Source organism: Haemaphysalis longicornis, unplaced genomic scaffold (genome assembly GCF_048455015.1).
Source record: "Haemaphysalis longicornis isolate Haplotype H1 unplaced genomic scaffold, Haemaphysalis longicornis Haplotype H1 scaffold_7, whole genome shotgun sequence".
Classification (NCBI taxonomy): Eukaryota; Metazoa; Arthropoda; class Arachnida; order Ixodida; family Ixodidae; genus Haemaphysalis; species Haemaphysalis longicornis.
Window position 1 is genome coordinate 172,774,640 of NW_027526422.1, and position 26,062 is coordinate 172,800,701.

Sequence of the window (26,062 nt, forward strand, 5' to 3'; positions counted from 1 at the left end):
CCGCAGCACTGCTGCCGTGTCAGCGCACTCACCGAAAATGTACACCCAGGTGCTGCTGTTGGCTGTCCTTGTCTACGCGAGTTCCGACTCAACTTCAATGGTTTCACTCGAGCCTCCCCTGGCCTGTCGACACTGTCCCGGCTGGATCCAGGCACAGCCCGGCCTTTTCTTGGACGCTCCGTTTGCTTCGCCGCCAAAAAAAGCTATTCCGTCGTCCACTCTCTGGCAACCCAGCACCGGTCCACTTGGCGCACCCCTTCAAAAGCCAGCTCATTTGGTCGGCGCTCCGGGCCGCAGCACTGCTGCCGTGTCAGCGCACTCACCGAAAATGTACACCCAGGTGCTGCTGTTGGCTGTCCTGGTCTACCCGACTTCCGCCTCAACATCAACGGTTTTACTCGAGCCTCCCCTTGCCAGTCGACAATGTCCCGGCTGGATCCAGAAACAGCCCGGCCTTTTCTTGGACGCTCCGTTTGCTTCGCCGCCAAAAAAGCTATTCCGTCGTCCACTGTCTGGCAACCCGGCACCGGTCCACTTGGCGCACCCCTTCAAAAGCCAGCTCATTTGGTCGGCGCTCCGGGCCGCAGCACTGCTGCCGTGTCAGCGCACTCACGGAAAATGTACACCCAGGTGCTGCTGTTGGCTGCCCTGGTCTACCCGACTTCCGACTCAACTTCAAAGGTTTTACTCGAGCCTCCCCTTGCCAGTCGACACTGTGCCGGCTGGATCCAGGCACAGCCCGGCCTTTTCTTGGACGCTCCGTTTGCTTCGCCGCCAAAAAAAGCTATTCCGTCGTCCACTGTCTGGCAACCCGGCACCGGTCCACTTGGCGCACCCCTTCAAAAGCCAGCTCATTTGGTCGGCGCTCCGGGCCGCAGCACTGCTGCCGTGTCAGCGCACTCACGAAAAATGTACACCCAGGTGCTGCTGTTGGCTGCCCTGGTCTACCCGACTTCTGACTCAACTTCAACGGTTTTACTCGAGCCTCCCCTTGCCAGTCGACACTGTCCCGGCTGGATCCAGGCACAGCCCTTGCCTTTTCTTGGACGCTCCGTTTGCTTCGCCGCCAAAAAAAGCCATTCCGTCGTCCACTGTCTGGCAACCCGGCACCGGTCCACTTGGCGCACCCCTTCAAAAGCCAGCTCATTTGGTCGGCGCTCCGGGCCGCAGCACTGCTGCCGTGTCAGCGCACTCACCGAAAATGTACACCCAGGTGCTGCTGTTGGCTGTCCTGGTCTACCCGACTTCCGACTCAACTTCAACGGTTTCACTCGAGCCTCCCCTGGCCAGTCGACACAGTCCCGGCTGGATCCAGGCACAGCCCGGCCTTTTCTTGGACGCTCCGTTTGCTTCGCCACCAAAAAAAGCGATTCCGTCGTCCATTGTTTGGCAACCCGGCACCGGTCCACTTGGCGCACCCCTTCAAAAGCCAGCTCATTTGGTCGGCGCTCCGGGCCGCGGCACTGCTGCCGTGTCAGCGCACTCACCGAAAATGTACACCCAGGTGCTGCTGTTCGCTGTCCTGGTCTACCCGACTTCTGACTCAACTTCAACGGTTTTACTCGAGCCTCCCCTTGCCAGTCGACCCTGTCCCGGCTGGATCCAGGCACCGCCCGGCCTTTTTTTGGACGCTCCGTTTGCTTCGCAGCCAAAAAAAGCTATTCCGTCGTCCACTGTCTGGCAACCCGGGACCTCTCCACTTGGCACACCCCTTCAAAAGCCAGCTCATTTGGTCGGCGCTCCGGGCCGCGGCACTGCTGCCGTGTCAGCGCACTCACCGAAAATGTACTCCCAGGTGCTGGTGTTGGTTGTCCTGGTCTACCTGACTTCCGACTCAACTTCAACGGTTTCACTCGAGCCTCCCCTGGCCAGTCGACACTGACCCGGCTGGATCCAGGCACAGCCCCGCCTTTTCTTTGACGCTCCGTTTGCTTCGCCGCCAAAAAAAGCTATTCCGTCGTCCACTGTCTGGCAACCCCGCATCGGTCCACTTGGCGCACCCTTTCAAAAGCCAGCTCATTTGGTCGGCGCTTCGGGCCGCAGCACTGCTGCCGTGTCAGCAAACTCACCGAAATTGTACACCCAGGTGCTGCTGTTGGCTGTCCTGGTCCAGCCGACTTCCGACTCAACTTCATCGGTTTCCCTCGAGCCTCCCCTGGCCAGTCGACACTGTCCCGACTGGATCCAGGCACAGCCTGGCCTTTTCTTGGACGCTCCGTTTGCTTCGCCGCCAAAAAAAGCCATTCCGTCGTCCACGGTCTGGCAACCCGGCACTGGTCCACTTGGCGCACCCCTTCAAAAGCCAGCTCATTTGGTCGGCGCTCCAGGCCGCAGCACTGCTGCCGTGTCAGCGCACTCACCGAAAATGTACACCCAGGTGCTGCTGTTGGCTGTCCTGGTCTACCCGACTTCCGACTCAACTTCAACGGTTTCACTCGAGCCTCCCCTGGCCAGTCGACACTGTCCGGGCTGGATCCAGGCACAGCCCGGCCTTTTCTTGGACGCTCCGTTTGCTTCGCCGCCAAAAAAAGCTATTCCGTCGTCCACTGTCTGGCAACCCGGCGCTGGTCCACTTGGCGCACCCCTTCAAAAGCCAGCTCATTTGGTCGGCGCTCCAGGCCGCAGCACTGCTGCCGTGTCAGCGCACTCACCGAAAATGTACACCCAAGTGCTGCTGTTGGCTGTCCTGGTCTACCCGACTTCCGACTCAACTTCAACGGTTTCACTCGAGCCTCCCCTGGCCAGTCGACACTGTCCGGGCTGGATCCAGGCACATCCCGGCCTTTTCTTGGACGCTCCGTTTGCTTCGCCGCCAAAAAAAGCTATTCCGTCGTCCACTGTCTGGCAACCCGGCACCGGTCCACTTGGTGCACCCCTTCAAAAGCCAGCTCATTTGGTCGGCGCTCCGGGCCGCAGCACTGCTGCCGTGTCAGCGCACTCACCGAAAATGTACACCCAGGTGCTACTGTTGGCTGTCCTTGTCTACGCGAGTTCCGACTCAACTTCAACGGTTTCACTCGAGCCTCCCCTGGCCTGTCGACACTGTCCCGGCTGGATCCAGGCACAGCCCGGCCTTTTCTTGGACGCTCCGTTTGCTTAGCCACCAAAAAAAGCTATTCCGTCGTCCACTGTCTGGCAACCCGGCACCGGTCCACTTGGTGCACCCCTTCAAAAGCCAGCTCATTTGGTCGGCGTCCAGGCTGCGGCACGGCTGCCGTGTCAGCGCACTCACCGAAAATGTACACCCAGGTGCTGCTGTTGGCTGTCCTGGTCTATCCGACTTCCGACTCAACTTCAACGGTTTCACTCGAGCCTCCCCTGCCAGTCGACACTGTCCCGGCTGGATCCGGGCACAGCCCGGCGTTTTCTTGGACGCTCCGTTTGCTTCGCCGCCAACAAAGCTATTCCGTCGTCCACTGTCTGGCAATCCGGCACCGGTCCACTTGGCGCACCCCTTCAAAAGCCAGCTCATTTGGTCGGCGCTCCGGGCCGCGGCACTGCTGCTGTGTCAGCGCACTCACCGAAAATGTACACCCAGGTGAGTTATTACAAGTCGTGCAAGTTTCGTAGTGATGAAGCATGCTTGATAGCAGTGTCGTGGCCCCATGATTATTTGAAACGTGTTCGTGGTGCTGTGCTGTGTATTTGGAGCATGTTGTTGCTTAGTGGTGATATTGAGAAAAACCCGGGGACAATGACTAAAGCGCAAGAGGATAAGCTTAACTCGGTGTTTGATGCAATTACACGCCTTGAATCAAACCACACCCAACTTTTGGATTCTGTCAACAAAGTTTTGACCATGCAGATTACCGTGCAAAATGATGTCGAAACACTTAAGAAGCGAGTCCTTGCGCTCGAGTCACAGGCTGGCATGGGAGCTGGTGCACAGGTTCCCGAGTCCTATGAAAAAAACATTTTCGGCCATGCAGGACAAAATTGACGATTTAGAAACTCGCTCGCGCCTTGCCAACGTTGTGTTTTTTGGCATTGACGATACTGAAGAAGCGGAAACGTGGCAACAATCCGAAAAACTTGTGCGTGAATTTTGCTCCGATAAGCTCGAACTAACTGTGAACACCATTGCGAGAGCGCACAGACTAAGCGCATTTTCGGCCGACAAGAAACGCCCAGTTATAGCAAAGTTGTTTAATGAGAAAGAGGTGGAATCTGTTTTAAGCATGGGCATTAAGTAAAGAACACTACTTTTAGCATTTCCCGCGATTTCTCCGCCCCTGTTCGTGAAAAACACCGCAAACTCCTAAAGTTCACTAAAAGTGTTAAGAAAGAGGGCGATCGCACCAAGCTCGTTTTCACTAAGCTCTTTATCAATAAAGATTTGTACGTGTGGGACTCTTATAACAACTGCGCAGTTCGTCTTGACACCAACGCACGTGGCGCAGAAAATGCAACTGCTATAAATGACCACTATGAGTGACGCCCACATACTTGCTTTCCCGCCATAAAATCACCACCTTCTTTAACTAATGAGCAAGTGTCGTCAAGTGATGTTGGCTTTTTGTACACTAATATACGAAGTGTTCTGCATAAAACTGTCCCTCTGTCTTCACAGATAGATTCATGTTCACCTTCTATAGTTGCTCTTACTGAAACCTGGTTGAATGATACCGTTCCCGACAACTGTATCTTAGTCAGCGGTACAGAATTTAATTTTTTTCGCAGTGACAGGCCTCATCGAAAGAGAGGCGGTGTTCTTATTGCTATAAAAATGATATAGTGGCTGTTCCCATTTCTGTTAATTCCTTCCTTGAATGCGTGTTAGTTTCCCTCAAGTGTGGCCTGACATCTTTTGTAATCGGTGTAATTTATCGCCCCCCTGATATGACCTGTACGTTCGCGAGTGAATTTCGCAGAGTTCTGGATGCTACTATAATCCGATTTCCCAACTCAGTTCTAATTATTTCCGGCGACTTTAACTTTCCTTTAATAGACTGGTCAAACCTCTCAGTTGCATGCAATGATGCCGAAGCGAACGAGTTTCTCAATGCTTGTGAGACCATTCGCTAACACAAATTATAGACCAACCAACCTCGGCAAATATTCTCGACCTGATCCTTACAAACCATCCTGACCTTTGCTCCGATATCACCCACTTAGATGGCCTTTCTGACCACGTCATTATCACCGGCAGCCTTACACGCCCGTTTAACACACGACAAACCGCCAACAAAACAATCAGATGCTATACCAGTGCCAACTTCGCTAGTATGAATTCAGAATTATTAAGTTTCTCAAAGCATTTTATTGACAGTCACTTATCAATACGATAGAAGAAAATTGGCTTCTGTTCAAAAACTTTCTCAAACAACTAATAGAAAAGTATATACCTGTCATTACAATCAAAAGCCAACGTACCGCTCCCTGGTTCACGCAGCAGCTTCGGCGTTTAAACAACAAAAAAAAGCGACTCTACAGACGGGCCGATAAAAACGTTACTTCGATTTCTAGGCTACGTTACAAAGCCTGCGATAAAGAATACCAGACATTACTTAGAACCACACGCCGTCATTTCTTTTGCCATGACCTGACATCTATGCTTACAAATAACCCTCGAAGATTCTGGCGCGTTGTGAATCCAAAACAGTATCCTGATATCACTCTTTCCGATAGCAACAACGCTTCACTTCCTGAATCACAATGCGCAGAACTTCTAAATGAGACGTTCACGGCTGTCTTTACCTGCGAGGATGTTACCACCGTACCTATGAGCGATAGTATATTAGACGTTGACAAGCCAGACATTGTTGTAACTGAGGCGGGCATATTTTCTATTTTAAGTAAGCGTAAACGTTGTCCTGCATTTGATCATACTGGTATTAATAACACTATACTGAAAAATGCATCCCAAGGCATGTGTAGTATTCTAACTGTCCTTTTTTCACAGTCCCTTGCGACAGGGACTATCCCCAACGACTGGCGAATAGCCAAGGTAGCACCCTTTTTTAAGTCAGGCGATCGTTCTTCACCATGCAACTACAGACCTATCTCACTAACAAATACCATATGCAAGGTTATGGAGCACATCATTCACTCTCAAACTGCTAAATACTTAGAAAGCCATAGCATTATATATCAGTATCAGCACGGTTTCCGCATGGGCTACTCTTGTGAAACCCAACTTGCCGGATTTGTTCATGACCTACATTCATCCGTCGACGCTGGCTTACAAATTGATGCAGTTTTCCTTGATTTTTCTAAAGCATTTGATCGCGTTCCACACCACAGACTACTTCTCAAACTTACATGCCTCAACATTCACCCTAACGTGCTCGCGTGGGTTAAAGATTTTCTTTCTTACAGAATGCAGCTTACTTTCGCTAACAACTACAGTTCTTCTTTGGCCAATGTTACTTCCGGTGTCCCCCAGGGAAGCGTACGTGGTCCTCTGCTTTTCTTAATCTATATTACTGATCTTCCTTCTTGCTTAACGTCCCGGGTTCGTCTTTTTGCCGATGATATAGTAATTTACCGCACAATTTCCTCTTATATAGATCGCCAATGCTTACAATCTGGCCTTGATGCAATTAACGTATGGTGCTCCAAATTGCTTATGACGCTTAATACTTCTAAAACAAAGTTAATGACATTTAGCGGCCGTAAGTATCGAACTGAAAACACTTACTTCATTAATAACACCACGATTGAATTTACCACTTCCTACAAATATCTTGGCCTTCATCTCCAGTCTGACCTTACATGGCATCACCATATTAATTTAACCCTGGCTGCTGCTAACCGCACCCTTGGACTACTTAAACGAACCCTCAAGCAAGCTCCTCCACTCGTACGAAAGCAGGAATACATCACAATCATTCGCATCAAAATTGAGTACGCGGCTGCCATTTGGGACCCCCATCAGGCATACTTAGCTACTAATTTGGAATCCCTGCAGAACCGTGCTGCCCGTTTTATATTTTCAGGTTATTCTACATTCACCAGTGTTACAGTATTGAAGAAATGAGCCGATTTGCAATCATTGAGCCTTCGTAGCAAACACGCGCGCTTTTCACTGTTCCATAAAATTTTCCACCACTGCGCGCTCCGTGATGATTTTTTCAGTTCCCTCCGCTAATTTTTCCTCGTCGTGATCACCCTAACAAAGTGAAACACATTTTGTATCGGTCATCCACATACGCACAATCCTTCATACCACGCACTATCATTGATTGGAACGATTTACCCTCACACATAGCCATAGAGACTGATGTAGCCAAGTTTAAGGATTTAATTTGCTCTACAGTGATGTCCTGATAACAGTGTTGTCCTTTCTTTGTTCGCTGTGTATTTTTGATACTTTTGATGCGTAGTAAGTTCTTGCTTGCTCTTCACGCTTTTATATTCGTTATTTTATTTTTTATTTTATTACTTTTTTTTGTTTTTTCCCCTTTCACATGCAGTGATGATTTGCATTGCTTTGTTACGTGCCAACGCACACGCACACGCAAGAAAACTTCTGGTTGTTGTTGACCTTTTTATCTCTTTCCTTTGTGTATGCTGCACTTGAATGTACGTGTATTCTGGTTGTTTATCGAAGCGCCCCCCCCCTCCCCCGAAATGCAATACCCTCATTCGAGGGCCTTTAGGGGTATTGTAAATAAATAAATAAATAAATAACAAAAATTAATAGACCGTTTGTATGCACCCCCCGTAAAATATCACGCGATATCGTTCTATATTCCTGCTGAGAAAGCTTAAACCAACACCACACAGCAAGTATGTGTTACACTTTGCGTATAAAACACTCGTCGGCTTCTGAGTACGCAAACGCGACGATTCGCTCAGATATAGCTACAAGCTAGGCTCTTCCCGTGCGGTGTAGAGGTTAACCAAATGTGCTGATACGCCACACCTCAAGATGCCCAAACAGCTTTAGATGTAGGAAGTGAACTAGGAAGTGAAGTAGATGTAGGAAGTGAACTAGTAGATTTAGGGTGCGTTTAGGAAGAGGCGAGCTTGTTCTTACATGAGAAACGAAATCAGGCTTCGAAGACACGATTCACTGCACGGGTCCCCTTTTTATAAAATGCTGACAACCTGCTGCTGTCTGTACGTATAGCTTGTCTAGAATAAAAGCCACAACTCTCGGGTAAGGGCCGGCCTTGACTTAACCTTTGGCTTTACAGTCTTAATACGTCAAGCGGCAAGCGAACCTTCTCGTAAGAAGAGTATAATCAATACTTGTTTCCTGGGTGCCAGCTTAGGAAGTTTTTATATGAAGTGCGATGTTAGGCCCAACGTCTTATACTTAGGAGCAACGTTACGTAACCTTCAAATTGAGTGTTAGGTTGAGCCAAGCCACGTCATAACTACCGAACGTCGAGCGGAGGGACCGTTTGAGCACTTCGAATTGAGAGCGTGACGTTAGGCCTTACAGCCTTGCTACCGCGTTCCCGCGTCACTCTCTCCATTTGATCTGCTGGCCATCAGCCTTAGCGCAAGGTTGATGTGAAGCATCAAAGGTGAAAATACCGAAGGTTTTATGAAACAGGCTTCGCAAATTCACCGCAATGTCGGCAGAGGCTGGACATTAGTCCAAGTAAGTCGTAGTAAAGGCAATAAAGTCCGACTAAGATCAAAGTCAATGACAGCAGTTTAACTGTCCCCCGCGCAACTTCTGAAGCGTGCACATTATAGTTGCAGTATTTGTGGGGGTCACTTTGTGCCGGAAAGTTTATATGGCTCCGGTATTTGTATGCTCCGTTTGGACACTGAATGCCGGTAGCATATGGTTTACTAATTACGTAAGCAGGATCGAGAAGTGCATAGAATATAAAATTTCTGGCAGTTTGTAGGTTTGAAGTTTCCCTGACCTAACGCAGCACCACATGCTCTCTGAAATCGAGTTCAAAACGCGCCCCTCGTGAGGGAAGGTTTAAGCCCAACAGGAAATGCGTCATCACTAAACAGGAGGATACCTTCGTTCACTCTAGGGTTTTGGACACTACGCTATCAGGATTCGACAGTTATGTTGTTTTATCGGGGTTTAGGTACCGATTAAAGCAGACGGTCAGATCTTGCTGTATATAGATCGGGATCACTGGGGAAGCGCGTTAGGAGTGTGAGATGTTCTCTCTTTACGGTCATTGAAAAGGACATGTATTTGGTATATAAACGTGGAATTCTTTTCCTGGTGAAGCAACGTCCCGTAGGTCGGGAACAAAGCTGAGTAAGGCTCGATTCTTCAAATTACGCAGGGTTGTATCTTCCCCATAAATGGTTAAAGTGGAACTTTCACAAGGGGGGGGGGGGGGGGCGGGTGGAGTAGAAAGAGGACGAAAAAATTCGGCATATGGTGTGAACGGTATGTTTTAAAAAAACACGTTTTCGAGATACTGAACCTAGACTCTTGATAGCGTGATCCTGATGAAGCTCAATATTCTGCATCGTCACGCTAATAATGGGGTCCTTTTCTGGCTAAGTACAAGGCGGCCAATATGAGTAAAATGAGCATGCGTCATAATGGCCGTACGTACACAGACGCCTTTCTCTGGAGGTAGACGACCATATCCGCTAAAAATTTTAAAACTTGGCCCCGTGTCTTGTCATTTCGCTGCAAATGTCGTCCAAAGATGACAGTAATCTGCCACACTTGACACTTAAATGCCTGTCTTCTCTCCCTCGTCAACTTCTCACGCTCTTCTCTCCACCGTCTCGGGCATCCCACGATGAACTCTGTGCAGATTTCTCAAAGCCAATTGTCAATTTCAATCTATTTTGGACATAAATACAAACCTGTAGTTATATCCAGAATATGTGCCAAAAAGAGACTAAAGAAGTCAAATATATTTTCCCGCGTTCGGCTGCTTGCGCACAGCCTATTGGAATTTTTCCTTACTACTGCACTTAGAATGACGCCACGAGGTCTAGGCTTGGGCAGAAGCCCTTTTTATAATATGCGTTGAATCATGGTTTTCGAAGAGTATTTATTTTTTGCTATCGCAAACGTCAGACATCTATTTTTGAAACAAAAGAACGCTGCCTTGTACCAGTTACGTATTGATGTTTCGCCTGAAGTACGCCTGATGTTTTCTTCTTGCTTAACAATGTTGACAAGTGTAAAGTAGGTCGTCGGATTTAGTGATTTCGAAAGTTTTGCCTGTACAAACTTCTCGTTGAAAAATATGGGTCACCCTGGAGGGTGGTCTGAATTGACGAAAATACAGACAAACTTTCATACAGGCTGACCAAAATGCTCTGGTTTAACGGCCGAGGAAAACAATCGTCTTAAAAAAAGCCATCTCCTAAGAAACGTTTGTCTAACCAACATAACCCTGATTCGTAATAAACTAGGATGGTCGCATTCTATTTCTATTCACGATGTCATTGCCCTAACGCTAAAGCGTCTGTCGCTGATGTAGGTATTACATGCGCACGTGCAGTGGGTGGGAGAAAAATAGAGTATGAGCACAAGCTGGCTGTGGAATCCCAACTGACAAGCTCATTGTCCAATTGTTCGAAGCAGCAAATAACCCCTGGACGGGCCATAGAGTGTGAAAATATAATTGCTAAAGTTGCAACAATGAAACCTTTCGCAGTAATGCTAGGGCCCATTTTTTATGCCCCAGTTCAAGAATATATAAAAAGCGCATCATAGACGTAGCTGACGTTTAGGTAGAACACTTCTTTTAATTCCGGCGAAATCACCAAAGTTGTCACGGACATGACTCTGCTGCAAATTCTTTTAGTTTGTGGAATGATAACAGCGGCTCTGTGAGTATGAAGCTGAAAAAAAACGCAGCTCTGTGTGTTATTGCACTATTTCAGGGTGAAAATACTAGGCGTTGCATTTATCCTGCTTTGTGACGATTTGCCATGTTCTGAAGTAGGCGCCGGCAAGGAATAGTGCATCGGGCCTCACTTGCCTCCCCAGGCGTTCGTTCAACGTTATGCACAACCATCCACGTTATGCACAGCTTTGGTGCAAAGATCGCAGAAGTCATAATGCTGCCGTGGTTTCAGTATCGGGAAGAAGTGTCGATTTTACTTGGTTCTTTAAAGAAAGATACAAAGAGGTTAACTATCGGCAATAAATTTTGCTTAATAACTAGAGAAACTACATAACATTCCGAGACAGTTGTTTTGCTAAGCGTTATTTAGGGAATTAGGATCTTTGTAGGAAATGTTGGTTTTACAGTACGTTGCTGCTGCATTAACAAAAAAGCATAGATATCGAAAGTGGCTGAATACGTAACGAGTGACGTGTTTCTTTGACTATATAATTAGGACCTCTTTGCCTTCACGTGAGTTCATTTGCTTACAAGACCAGAAATGAAAATAAATGCTTGTACACATCTTTTCAAGGCACACAGGACATGTGAAATGCCTAGTTTTTTAAAGAAAGGCATGAGTTTGTGAAACCGCATACGCTTTAGAGGGCTTTAGTGATTTTTTTGATCGGGGCCATTTATTCTTCTCAGGGTAGTTGCTCTTATTTTTAGAGCTAGGACCACACAAAAGAGATCTGTGTAATTTTATTTTGTTTAATTCAGTACAGCTTCTAGGACAAAGACACTGCAAATAAAAGTAACGTTAAAATAGAAGCAAACAGACTAAAGAAAATACTTAACGTGTTATAACGCTGTGCTATCTCTATGTATAAATGAAAACGGGGCATGAAAAGAAACCAGGACGAAAGATTACCCATACTGAGAGAAAGTTACGGCTTGTTTTATATATTTTTCATTGCTGCTACCGTCACCACTGCAGGCATTAAGGAGGAAAGTTGTCAGTGAAAATGACAAAACAAATTAGAAAAAACCCGTGAGATAAGGAGAGCTTTTGAAACCCGTCCGTACAGTGTAAATGTATGGCAGCGATGACTTCTAGTTTACGGGTGTCAATTCCTGAAAAAAATTTCAAAAGAATGGACATTCCGTTGCTATTGTCTTCAGGTTAGTCGTAGGCGTGTTTGACGGAGGGATAATATTAGGTCTAGTTACTACGTTAGAATTTAGAATCCGAATTCCGTAATTCTAGAGGTGTACAGCAAAAAAAGGGAAGGAATAAATTGGTTACCTTGCGATGCTTAGTGCGTTGCCGCTTGTTACTTGACCAAGTGTTCGACAAACCTTCTTTTAGTCCGGGGCCATATTTTGAAGTGTAAAGTTGGAGTCACTGGCAAGAGTAAAAATTAAAATGTGCGACGTTAAAGAACATATACGGTTTTTTTTTTACAATGGTGCGGGCTGGGGGCAGTTGGTAATTTATATGCCCATACTTTTATACGCAAAAAAATGGACGACCACCCCTGGTCCGCAGCACTGTGAACCAGGGAACAGTACCAGTTGCGAACGTGTAACATTTTACTTTTACTTGGTCAGTGACTGTGATTTTACAGTTCAAAAGCATCTGTTACTTGAGAACCTTGTGTGCATTGGGATCGGTGCCGTGAGGCAAAAAGCGAATGGACTTCATTGGTTTATTTGTTGCTGGTGGTGCACTGTATATTTCTACTATTTATAAAGATTCTACCTCTGCGTCGCTAGGAAAAAACATTATTGTGTCCATTTCCTTTGTTTGGAAAATATACTAGAGCTGTGGTGCACATCGTGAAATTGAAACATTCAGAGCTTGAAAATATCGGTTATTATGCCAGACATTTATAAAGTGTACATATTCAGGGTGTTTTAGCAGTGGTTGTTTTTATATAACATTAAAAACCACCCAGCCACTTTCCAAATGAACCAAAAAACAGCAAAAGTAATGCTGCATCGGAGGGTAATAAGATGCGTTGGCCAGATATCTGGGTGTCCGGAAAATCATACACCCCCCGCTTCGGGAAGCGACAACCCGTTCCCGTGAGCTTGTCTTGCAATTCGGTTAATTTGGTGTGCCTATTAAATTCATCGTAGGTATCGTGTGCCACCATCTGCAGAAGTGTGGCCATGGAAGTTGTGTAGTGCAGAGTTGAAACGGTAGTTTGTCAACTCCATAAAATAAGATGTCCAGTGTATGAAATTCGCACTTGTTTATCGCAAAACAGGGGCTGCCGCCTTTGAAGGGGCTAAAAATGAGTGCTTGTACGAGGAAAAGTAGATTACCTTTTTTGAGCCGTAGTTGGAAGTAGCGGTACGAAGGGGAAGATCTGTTATTCCGAGAACTACACTTGCCAGTTTGTGTATTTTGTGGATGCGTGCCCTATTAGATTGGAGAGCGATGCCTAAAACAAATCGTCGAGGTTATTTCTGCCTTCGACGGCTGGAAGATTCGTACAGAGACCGACAAACAGCTTCTAATCTGACTGCCGTGGAATGAAGACATCGCAAGTAATTAAAAAAACCCGACATCAACATAACCGCAGAAGTTGTCTAAGGCCGACTTTTTAAGCTACAATTACGCTAACATCCTACAGTTGTCTCCACTAGTTTTGTAGTATCTGCCGTTCCTATTATTAACAGCGAAGCTGCTCAGCAAATCTTTCGTGTTTTGTGTCCGCAGTTAAGAATACCAAGAAAATTCCCAGCGCTCGTGCACGCGTGCCCCGCGGGCACGTTTGTCGCGCTAGCACACCCACTTAGGAAGATTGGCCAATATTGGCCACAAAAAACTCCAGGGTTAGCCGTTACGTGGCAGCACTTGCTTGGACAGATTTATGCACGTCATTACCTGCGCCCCCTCGTTCGTTTGTCCTCGTGTCGTCATACACATGCGCTATGTACCGTAGAAGAGCCGCGACTTGAATGTCCAAGCTGCAGTAGCCGATCATTGAATTCGCATGGCCCGGCCGCGGATATTTCGCACGGCCGAGGAAGAGGCTGCGCTGCGAGCGGCTCGGCGTGCAAAGCGTCCGCTAGAGACGAGAAGTCGTGCGTGCAGAGTGGAGTACGAAAACACGGACCGAAACGACAACCTCATTGTGGCCTTGATCAACATAAGGTCACTGAAATGCCATGCCGCGATGTCAACCGCAGCACCACAACAATACAAAATTCAACTTTGTGTCCGTCAGTGATCAACCATAACAGCTTCGCCATTTAAGGCTTGGGCGTGAGTGAAAGCTTCCGTGAATTTGTTTTCTTAAACCGCGGTGTTTATGTTACATGGTGAATGAATATTTACAAGTTCTGAAATCGGCGCGACGTACACCAAGGGCGAGACCTTTTCTTTTTTTGTTTCGAAAGCCTGCACAAAAACTCGTTGTGCTTTCTTGCAGGGACGGGGTGTCAGAGTTTTCTGAAACCGAAAAGACTGACGAGAACAGAACGAGTAATTTCTGTTGTACGCAAGTTTATGGAAGGAAAGTCCAAAAGTTACACACGTACTAAGACATTTTTTGCTGGCCTAAAACAAAAGAAATATAATTCGACAATACTGTCTGAATTTGGTACGACATCCAGTTGGCTGCCAGATGGCTCCGCGTCTAGCTTCACATAAATTATGCAACTTGTGGGCCTACAGCATCACTAAGAACTGTTGCTATTGCAATTTCAGGAGCTCAAGCTGGGAACGCGACACAAATTGGTATCACCACCAGTTTTGCCAAGCCCACGTAAGTACTTCATGTTCGTGAGGTAAAGGTCGAAACTTGGGGCAACAAACACAAAAAGGGATGACATCCTCCGCCACCTGAGAATGATTTTTGAAATACAAAGTGTACTTTTGTACACTCAAAGCAACTCCTGCCTGCACGTGGCATTAGTAAAAATGCATCAGACTAAAACCGCACTACGAATGATATATTCCCATCTTTTTAGTTAAGTGAACGTATTTCCTCTTCAGCAAATGTTGCGATGGCTGCTACACATGACCTCCTTTCTACTACATGAAAAGCCTGCATTAAATTGGTAGTGGCTTACCTGGTAGTGGCTAGTACTAGTGGTAGTATTAATGGCTTGGTAGCTGTAGGGGCATGCGTGAAGGCAACCTATGTGTCACCGATGTATGGTTCATGTTAAAAAGTGGAGTACCTCGGATGCTGTGGATATGAATATTTTTTACCGGGGATGCATGTTTTTCTTGACGCGAGTTTTAAAAGCATCCTGCCTGGCCCAGATAAATACATTCCAAACGTCGGGGAACCTAGGGCACAACAGCGTTACAAAATTATAAAATTGTGAACTTCCACACGCCAAAGTGCCCATGTGAGCTGCACATGTCGCCTCTTTGAATCTACTGTTCTCTACATTTCATTCCCTTCCCCGAGACCATTATCACTCTATATTTTGTCCGAATATTTTTAATTCGGATCGCAGTGCATGGACCCTGTCTTGACGATGACTTGGAAAGGCAAATGCTTTGTTTGAAGAGTTTTATATGTGCAGAAAACGTTTCGGCATGTTTTTCCAGACAATAGAAACCTATTAGGTATAAGAATATGAGCCGCTTATAACGCGTTAGCACGTGACATCGTGTTCCTCTTTATGGCGTGGAGAGGAAGTACTGAAGTATTTTTGAGATCACTTTCGTAGCCAGTAAACGGAAAACCGTAATGCGCACAGCGTGAGCTGGAACCTAAAGCGACCTAAAGAATATCAAATCACCATTATTAAGCACAACAACGCGCAGAATTGATACAAGAAAACGTTTGTGCAGTACAAAATAATAAACAAGACGCTTATATCCACAGAGGCGGAACGCCAGTTGCCTCTGTGGCAGTTGCACCAGATTTAGTGTGTGCAAATTTTTTTAGCAGTTGCACAATATAATTACGCGTCACGTGACATCACACACGTCACGTGATTCCGCTGGGAACCGAAGACTTCGGAACCACGCTTTCGGGTGGTTCGGGGTCTCTATTTTTCGGAACTCCAGAAACATATAGTGGGACATTTTCCGGCGTTTTAGGGTTCTCCATCCTCTACCCCACACTCCACTATTCATGTATCGTGATGATTTTAATGGTAATGAGTGCTGAGATTGGTGTTGTCTCCCCCACAGAAGCAAAAAGAAACGGGTAGGATAGCCAGCTCGTTTTGCAGGTAAATGCATGTCGTGAGCGAAAAGCAGCGCAATTTAGTAACAATGCAACGTGGAAAGTGAAGCAGGAACAATGACTGTAATCTAATTTTATTCCTCAGAACAGTGAACATACAAGGACGGAAGCAGAGATATCGCATAAACCGTACTTACAAAACAAATGAGCAAAACAAATACAAGACTCACTTCGCTTCACTAGAGAAAGATAGCTCGTATTTTTTTGTAATTAAAGATGGCTAATGGATTGATTACACAGTTTTGGCTCCTCTTTGTGGTGTGATGAGCTCCGACTAATCGAGGGACTCCAAGAACTCCATCTGCATTGTCGCAATTTCGTCGATGGCGGAAAATGATAATTTCACAGCTACCGAATTTTATTTGCGAAAATAATGTGTTTCGTTGTATTTTCACGACGTCGGAAATATGAAACATATCACTACTACCGCTGTGGAACGCTTGCTGCGCACGTGGATTTTACTTCATCTCGTTAGCGCACACTTAAACCTGCTGTTTTCTTGCGGTCGCCTGTACTGCCACAAAATAGGAGCGGAAAGCAGCGGCGTCACTAGCGGTTCTATATAACAGAAAGATTAAGTGGCTTTCATTGCACTAAATTGGCTTAAATCTAGTCATTATGAATCCAATCCTTATGAATCTATTAACTAATTCTTATGACCTAGTGTTATGAAAGTTATTTTCAGCGACACCTCAAATTCAGGGAAGTACATTGATTTGATCAATCTATTTCACTGCCCTGTATATTCGTTGCCACTCGCGATCAGATTGACAAAGCTATTGCGTCGTCGAAGCTGTCATTCACATCTTATTTGCCAGAGAAACGTTATTTAAGTAACACCATATCTTATGGGAATGTAAAACTTGTCTCAGAGTTTGGGTTCGGTCATATACGAAGCATCCGTACTTTTAATAGTCACGGTCCCGTCCTCCAATGATTCTGGTAATGTTGAAGATTTAAATTGCAATAACGGCGATCGCCGTTACCGCTGAATGTTACAATACGTTATTTCATACCCACAACGTAAACTGAAAAGGTTAACGGAAAGAAAAACTACGAAAAGATGCAACAGCAGCACCCGAAGGTAATATCTGACCATCGCAGCGGTTGTGGGTACATAAAAACTTCAACTCCCCACTACTGATTGCATTATGTCAGCAGCCGGTAAATATTGGAAATCACAGCACTAAAGAAAGATTATGCATTATTATACGTAGTGCTCAACTTACGCGTCCGAGACATTCCAGTGAAAAGCACAGCACTTCGAAACCGCCTCTGGTCCTTTCCCAAAACTCATCACCATTTTCTATATCATATAGACTGTGACCTGAAAATGAGGCTCCCAGAGCGAATCCAACGTCGACTTGAGACGCTCTACCATCGGGTGCGCTGAACGCAGCACTTACGAACTCCTACAAACATTACCTCGGTCAAACCACAAACCCTTACCACAAACAAATGGCCGCGGTGTTGAACATGCCATACAGCCACTCCTTGTAAAAGGAACCTTGTGTAATGCGCAGCCTTCAATTGTGCTCACGCCTATTTAGACCAAACAAGATATTGATTGCATGTTCACTGAAGATACAAAAGGAGTGGCTGCCGGCCATGTCTAGATGCGTTGTAAAGGGAGTTCGGCCACGCACCGGCATTCGCTGACAGCCCAATGTTGTTCTGGCATGCGCTCACCAGAGAACTGGAAAGGCGGTGGAAACCTTTACACAAGAAATGGCTGACACGTACATTAGCGCGCTCACAGTTTCTCCACAGCACACAGGAAATGCGTATCTATATGATTATATTCCTGTGCGTACTTGTGATTGGAAATAGATGCTATGCGAAATGATTTCGTGTTCTCCTAAGTACGTAGTTATGTGCGAAATCGATGTCACTCATGCAAAAATTTGGGTTACAGCTCACTACTGGGCCTTTTTTTCTTCTTTCTTTAACTTGAATGTCCTGCACTGCCGTTACAAAATATTTTTTGATATTGCCAATTTTTTGACGCTGCGGTTCCCACAAGTGGACACCACAAGGATTATGAAAACATCCTTACTTGCTCTTGCGCACTGTGGATCTAGGGAATAATTTTAAATTCTGCTTTCTTTTGCCTGTCGCAGTGCAATCCAAATGCAAACGCCAAAAAAAGCGGATGCAGTGGAAGGTGTTTCTGCTTCAGAAGAGGAGACTACCCACAATATGGCTACTGCTTCAATCCCGGGTTCCGACTTCCATCTTGGTTCATCAACCTCTATTTTGATGGGCCAGTGAATCACACAGGCATTTTGCGCAAAGGACCGGAGAACCCTGCATTCAATGCTGTATAATAAAGTGACCAGTCAAAAAAAATTGCATTCATGTGCGACAAGATGGACGTTTATATGGGAATGGCTGTTATTATGTTTCATAACGTTCCTAACATGGTTCTGTAACGAGAACAGTGTGTGCTCTCAGAAAAATATATAGTTGATACTGTGGCCGGCACTTGGTATTTTTTGTTTTTCAGGCACGGCTGAGATTGGTAGGAAAAGTACACTTTTCTGTTACAGGGCTGTTGAAGTGACGCAACTAAAGATGAACACCCTCAAAGCGCTAGAGAAAAATTTCAATAACCGTGCACTGCGAAGAAAGATTTAGGGGAAAATGTTTCCAGCTCTTCAGCCAATTAAGAAGGCAATCCTGCGCCCGCTTCTGCTCGACGTTATGGCAGCGTGCGCCCGTGTTTTATATTACCAGAGGAGCTGTTGTACTAGCCGTAAGTTGGATGTTCCAGGGAAAAAAATACCAAAAAAGTGCGTAGTGCTCGTGAGCCCGTGCTTCGCGGCCACCACCTAGAGCGTTCCCAGCACGCGCAATGGCTTTAGCGAAAATTGATGTTGATCCCTCCTTCATAGGAATATGTAAAACGCGAAAGTGAAAGGGTCCTTCAGAGGAGCAGTCGAATGTTAGAGGATCCTCCTGCATGTGCGCAGGGTTCGTGAGCCTGACCCCGCCAGACGAGGTGACGTCGACACGCAAGAAAAGAATAGGTTTATTCCGGGACAACAAAACCAAAAAGGACATGCACAGAAACAGCAGCATGAAACACATAACGGTCATGGGAACAACGCGACTAGGGTGCCTCAATTCACGCGCGTCCCCCGTACACGAAGGCGCTGGCATCGAGGCGCCAACTGTCTGCGCTCATTGGCGTCATGATGCGCTGCTTCGCTTCGCTTCCCTTAGACAGCAGCACCAGCTGAATGAGTCATAGGGAAGAACATAACACGCGTTCGTAGCGCTGCTCACGTCTCTGTTCATAGCGGAGTGGTCAGAGCGCCACGCACCTACCGTTGTGGCGAGAGGCGAGAGAGATCGAGGGCTCGAACCTGGGCGCCGCCGCGTCAGTCGCACTTTTAAATGCAGAGCATTTCAGTAACTCACGATGTCACCCGCGTTGGCGTCCGTAGTCCGCACCGTCGTTGTCCCTACTATACAAAAAGAAAATACTATCCGACGCCAGGTTTCGATACCTCGACCCTGCGGGCGGAACGCTATGTCTATTGTGCTGTAACCACTGCGCCACAAAGCCGACACAGAATCGGACGCTATATACGCGCCTTATATCGTTGGCTCATTCAAATTACTGCTGACGAGCGCTCTCTCGTCAGCAGTTGCCACAAGTGCAACAACATTAACGTAACGCAAACTACTTAACGTCGTGCGCCCCCGGAAATGCTCTGCATTTGATCGTGCCCCTCGCGAGGGGCATCTTTCACTGCGGCTTCCTACTGGCCAGTACACTCGTCGCCATCTGTCGGATGTTGTGCGAACCCTTTGCGGCTGATGGCGCGCGATTTGAAATTTATGTACACTTTTTCAAGGCACGTCACTCCCGTGAAGCATATGACGTCACTGATATCTTTGTGTACCTGGGCTTAAAGACATTTTCGTGTGAAAAAAAAACTGACACTTCAGCGTTGTCGTGAAGCACAACAGCCCATGTAATGCTTGGCATGAGTAACACGACGACGTCGACACATATCAGGGTGGCTACTACTACCGCAGTGCAAAGCGACGACGGAACATGTAAATAAACGATTTCCCACTTGCGAAAATGCGTGGTGATACGGGCTTCAGTGCTCACGTGGAAGGAAATGCTGCAGCTTCGCTATGGTTGAATCCTTTCACGAGTTAGTGCAAGCTCTGCCAGTCGAGCTGGTCGAAGTCTGCAATGCTGAGATACGTCCCCCCCCGTCTCCGCGAAGAAGACGATGGCCTCTGATGCATGTGACGACGGTTACTAGCACCGCAACTATGCAAATAAAAAATGATACTCAAACTCCACGGAGTGTCCGCCAATGCTTACCTACAACAGCTTCGCACTCGAGTCTTACGCGAGAGCCCAACCTTTCCTAATTGTTTTGCATCCGACAGTGCTATGCGGAGAAGTTGAGAACGACAATGGAAGTTGCCCCTGAGCCTCATCTCCGCGGCCAGCTGTTCCTCCCCGAGGCGGAAAGAGTGTCTTACTGCGATAAATGTGAAGGCGAGGCGAGTCGTTGATTTTTCAGGCTTCATCTGCTGATAAAATACTGGAGCGGTGACAAACAAGCCAGTCGAGAAGGAGCATAAGACGTCACGCGTCTAGCGAACTTTCTTTTCAAAAAGCGCGCGCCAGTCACATCGGGCTACATCGCTTCGGCGGCGAAATACACTACCTGAGCTATTATTCTTATCTTGTAGCCCAGTATAGCTAGCCTGGCAATATCGCACCCGCGAGCCTTGAGTCTACCCATATTAGCGCGCTTTCAGATTTGGAAAGCGTTTGGGTTTGTGCCACATTTAACAGCAAAAAAACTGTCTTAGGCGCCTGCTACCGCCCTCCTAATGCTTTCCCAGCGTTTGTCGATGATCTTCTTGACCTTATTAATAGTATGGTATGTCGTTAAAATTCTTTACCTATTGTTTTGAGGGGGGATTGCAATTTTCCGAACATTAGTTGGTCCGGTACGTACCCTCTGCTTAATCCCTTCTCATCTGTCGGCCAAAGTTTACTAAACCTCTGCACGTGTTTTAATTTTACTCAAGTGGTTAAGGAACCCACCCGATGTACTGCTACCTGTTCTAATACATTAGATTTATTTCTATCAACACACCCAGAACTTATTTCTAGCCTTACATACCTGCCTGGGTTAAGCGATCACGACATGTTACAATTTTCTTTTAACGTCGCTATTCCTCGTAGTGTGGACACTAAGAAAATAATCCACGATTATAGTAAGGCAGATTTCGACATTATAAATCAAAAGATGTCTAATTTTTTTCTTACATATTTAACAGAATTTGAACAGCGGAGTGTACAAGAAAACTGGGACCTCTTTCAGAATAAGATAAACGAATTAACCAATGAGCATGTGCCTGTAAAATTTATTCGGTCAAACCCGGGAACGCCCTGGTTCAGCAACACGTTGAAGCGCCTCTGCAAGAAAAAGAAAAGGCTCTTCCGCGCAGCAAAACTGCGCAATACGAGGGACCGCTGGGAGGGATACCGCGCGGCAGACGCGGAATATAATAAGGCAGTTTGTGAAGCTAAAGAACACTTCGTAAACAGAACTCTGCCAAACTTGGTATCAAATGACCCCCAAAAATTTTGGAACATTGTTAATCCGAAGCAAGACCGTAGGTTTAATGATGCCGGTGAGCCCGTTTCGTCTGCACAGGGCACTGTTTTGTTGAATGAGGTTTTTTCCCGCGCATTTTCTTTGCCAACGAGTGTTCATGATATTAGAAATGTTTTTGAATATGACTTTCCCGTTATGTTTCCTATTGTTTTTAAGGCCTGTGGTATTATGAAAATTATCGAGTCGTTGAAAATATCTTCGTCCTGCGGCATCGATAATATAAACTCTAAATTCCTTAAGCAGACTAAAGTGTACTCCTCCCTTTTTTTAACTAAGTTATTTGAGCAGTCACTTCAATACTGCATCTTACCAGGCCAATGCTACTTTTTCTAGTTTCGGTTCTATTATTGCGCGCCTAGAGGCAGTGGCGCTGGGGAAACATTCTTCCTCTCATTTTTTTTTCTTTGCTCTTCTGTCCGGCGCGACTGGGGGCGCGCATGCGCGATAACGGTTAAGGGACCTTAATAACGGTCACCGGCGCAGTTGCTGTTTCCGCACGGCGAGCAGCGAGGCCAGTGTGGCGTGGCCGACGCGCGTCTCATGTAGTGGGCGATTTCTCGTATGTGCTCCCTCGGACATTACGGTGCTGCAAAAGGGACGCCAAGAACACCAGGATGAATCGTAACGCGAAGGCTCTTTGAGTGCTGTTAGCAAAAGGTGAGAACGTCGTTCGTATGCCGTACGTGAAGCTGAGCTGAACGATAGGACTTGTGTCGTGCGTGTGCTGTGCTTGAAGACAGACAACCTTGTCTGCGTTGTATTGGTCATCGGTGTTTCTCACCGCACGTCGCGTTCGCGCACGTAACGCGAATAAAGTGTCCAAGTGATATTTGAGCTGGCGTCGTTACTGCTCAAGCGGCGTGGCTTCGTCACCATCGGAGCGAGGCTTGCCCGTTGGAGGCAGCGGGGTGGCGGTGGCGGCAATGCCGGGTGGGAATGGGGGGGACACGGGGAGGGGGGAAGGAATCCAGCCGGCATGAGAGGGGAGAGCGTTACCTCTCCCCCACGCAAGCTGCGCGCCCTCGCATTGTTGCCATGGCAATTATAACGCCTTCAAGGCCAACATGGCGGTGGCGTTGCTAGGGAAACAACAACGCAGTAATGTTTCCCCAGGCTCACCAGGGGAGAATATGCCGCATGAGTCGCAATTAGCCCGGACGCTGGGTTGAAGGCTAAGAGTCCGCCTCCTGATCTTACCATTACAATGGAAAATAGGCAAAGTAGTTCCGCAGTATAAGGCCGGTAATAGACACTCTCCACGCAACTATCGACCAATTTCACTGACCTGTATACCATGCAAAATTATAGAGCATGTACTTTACACTCGCATTTTTAACTTCCTTGAATCGAACTCGTGTTTTTCTACCGCTCAACATGGTTTTCGTCGAACATTCTCCTGTGAAACTCAGTTAGTCCTTTTCACTCACTCCTTGCACAACATATTAGATAAAGGTTGCCAGGCAGATTGCATTTTTTCTTGACTTCCGGAAGCCGTTTGACAAAGTTGACCACGCATTACTAATGTTAAAACTCCATAGAATAAACCTTGACGAGAAAATATTAACATGGGTAGAATGCTTTCTTGCTAAACGTGAAAAGTATGTCTCTATTAATCACCACGACTCGCCGCTAACAGAAGTAACATCTGGTGTACCGCAAGGTTCAGTATTGGGCCCTTGACTGTTTCTCATTTATATTAATGATTTACCCAGCTGTGTTTCTTCCCATGTACATTTATACGCAGACGACTGCGTTATTCATCACAACATTCATAATGATCACGACAGATTTATGCTGCAACAAGATTTAAATAACATTATGTCTTGGTGCGAAAATTGGAAGATGAAATTAAATTCAGTTAAATGCAAGGTAACGCACGTCTCACGCCAGAATGAGGATTCCTAATATATAGATATAGACTACAGGACATTAACTTAGAAAACGTAACGTGTTACTGTTATCTTGGCGTACAGATAGCTTTTACATTATCATGGAACCTCCACATTGGGACAATAACTGATGGCGCAAACCAAATGCTTGGTTACCTGCGTAGGAATTTCAGTAAAGCCTCTGTTTCTTTAAAATTGCTTTTTTATTAATCACTAGTACGCCCAAAACTTGAGTATGCCGCGGCCATATGGGATCCCAGTTACGCTAATCTCCATCAAACAATTGAAATAGTACAAACTAACGCCTGTCACTTTATCCTCTCTAATTTCAACCGCACTGCTAGTGTCACATCCATGAAGTCCACACTATCTTTACCTTGTTTGTCTCTTCATCGGAAGGTTTGTCGCCTTAGCCTCTTTTTTAAGATTTATAATCATGATTCCACTTAAAACGAACTTATTTTGATGCCTGCCTATCGCTCTTCTCGTGTAGATCATCAACATAAAGTTGCGCTAACACAATGTTACACGAATGCCTTTTTTGATTCTTTTGTTCCACATACTTCCAAAGATTGGAATCATCTTCCCCGTGACATCGCCCAGATATCGACTTTTCTCTGTTTCGACAAACATTATGTGCCTTCTTTTTGGGCGATGATGCCGCATGATTGATTAATTGCCGGGTTTTTATATTTTTGCGTGTGCGTGGTTTTTGCTGTGTTTTGTTGTTTCTGTTCGTTTACTTTTAAACACTGTTATCAAATCATTGACAAAGTCAGTCACGATTTTTTTTGTATGTTTTTGCCGCATTTGTGTCAACTGTATTTTCTGTAACCCACTCCCCTCTACAATGCGAAAGCGATTGAGGGTATGTCAAATAAATAAATAAATAAATAAATAAATAAATAAATAAATAAATAAATAAATAAGCCTCACGCGGTAGGGAGATGGAAGGGGGTCGTGGCGAAGCTACACGAGATAAGGCTCCCTACCTGGGACCCTGCCTGAGAGTCAATGGGGGCAGCCACTCACGGGGAAAAAAGGAAGGATAATACACTGCATGAAAGGCGGGGTGGTTAACCAGATTACAGTAGGGTTGGCTACCCAACGCAGGGGAAGTGGGAAAAAAAGGGATTTAGGAAGAAAGAGAGTATTGAAAAGACGGGGAACAGAGCTTAACGAGCAAGAAAGGAAAAATAACGGTAACTATAAAAACAAAACCATGGGCTATAATAAAGCCTAAACTGAACAGGTAAGCTAACCAAATGACAAATGAAAATTTGTACGCGGTGTCTTTACAATTATTCAGACAAGCCTGTGTCCTTTAATAAAGGAAGTAATGCTTTTGCGGCCCTTTGGGACTGTGATGGGCAACGCCAGTGACAGAAAACACTATGCGCAATTACTGGCTGATTGTCGAGTTTCCGGAGTGCGGTTGTCAGGTGCCGTCTCTGCGTTACAAAACTGGCACATTGACACAAGAGGTGTTCTAATGTTTTGTCCATGGCACACACGTTCCAAGCAGAGCTGTCTGCCATGCCGATAGTGAAGGAGTAAGCTTTGGTGAAAGGAACTCCTATCCACAGGCGGCACAGAAGGGTGGCATCCGAGCATGGCATGTTAATGGGTAAGTGGTGCTGCAGGTGGGGTCGAGCAAGCAGGCGGGAGTTTGAAAACTCCGGCGTATTGCGAAGAGTAAGCGCGATTCTGCGGGTGATGGAGCGCAGGGACCTTGCACCTTCATGGCACGATAACGGTATGTCGGCCCTTTGGGCACTTCCATTGGCCCAATGAGCTGCTTTGTCTGCACATTCATTCCAGAAAGGCCGCAGTGGCTTGGGAGCCATTGAAAAATAATGTTGTGCTCATGCCTTACTAGGAAGTCATGCTCTTGACGAATCTTTTCCACTAGCTGTTCGTACGGGCAGCGGCGAAGAGCCGACTGCAGACACTGGGGAGCTGGCCTAGAGTAGCAAAGTACGGCCCGTTTTTGCGAGGATTATTGGTTTAGGTAAAGAAGAGCCTCGCGAATAGCTGTGAGTTCGGATGCAGTTGACGTTGTCAAATTGGACAGTTTAAAGTGGGTGTCTCCAGACATGGCTGGAACGTTTACAGCTCCTGGAGAATTTGGTTTTTTTACCGACCTATCAGTGTAGACATGAATCGGGTCTGTGACGGCTTCATGTAAAAATTGCATGGTGAGCTGTTGAAGACCATGTGGTGGCATATCCGCTTTCTTGGTTATTCCCGGGATGGTAAGATTCACTTGTGGCTTCGAGATGCACCAAAACGGTGATGAAGGTCGTGCCGCAGTTGTGAATTCTGAGGGGAGGCTGTCGCAGTGAGCGACGACTATGTTTGAAAAGGATGCCCATGGTCTTGTTGACGGCAGGGATGCAAGGTGGTGATGAGGAAGCCGAGCGAGGTGTGTAATGTGATTCCAGAGTGCATCCCCTATCACGTAGGGTGTTATGAGATGATCGCTTGCGGTGCATATGGTGGCCACTGCTGAGGAGTAACGCGATAGACGAAGGCACGTCTGGTGACCTCGAGCTTGTATC

General features: G+C 46.4%; 1 long non-coding RNA gene across 1 annotated transcript; it reads left to right on the forward strand.

The window, feature by feature from the left end:
• The first annotated feature begins 10,595 nt into the window (after positions 1 to 10,595).
• On the forward strand, positions 10,596 to 18,298 carry LOC144147232 (uncharacterized). Its single transcript, XR_013317870.1, has 3 exons — positions 10,596 to 10,728; positions 14,449 to 14,506; positions 18,070 to 18,298. It is a non-coding gene; the product is annotated as an uncharacterized LOC144147232 (long non-coding RNA).
• The last annotated feature ends 7,764 nt before the right edge of the window (positions 18,299 to 26,062 follow it).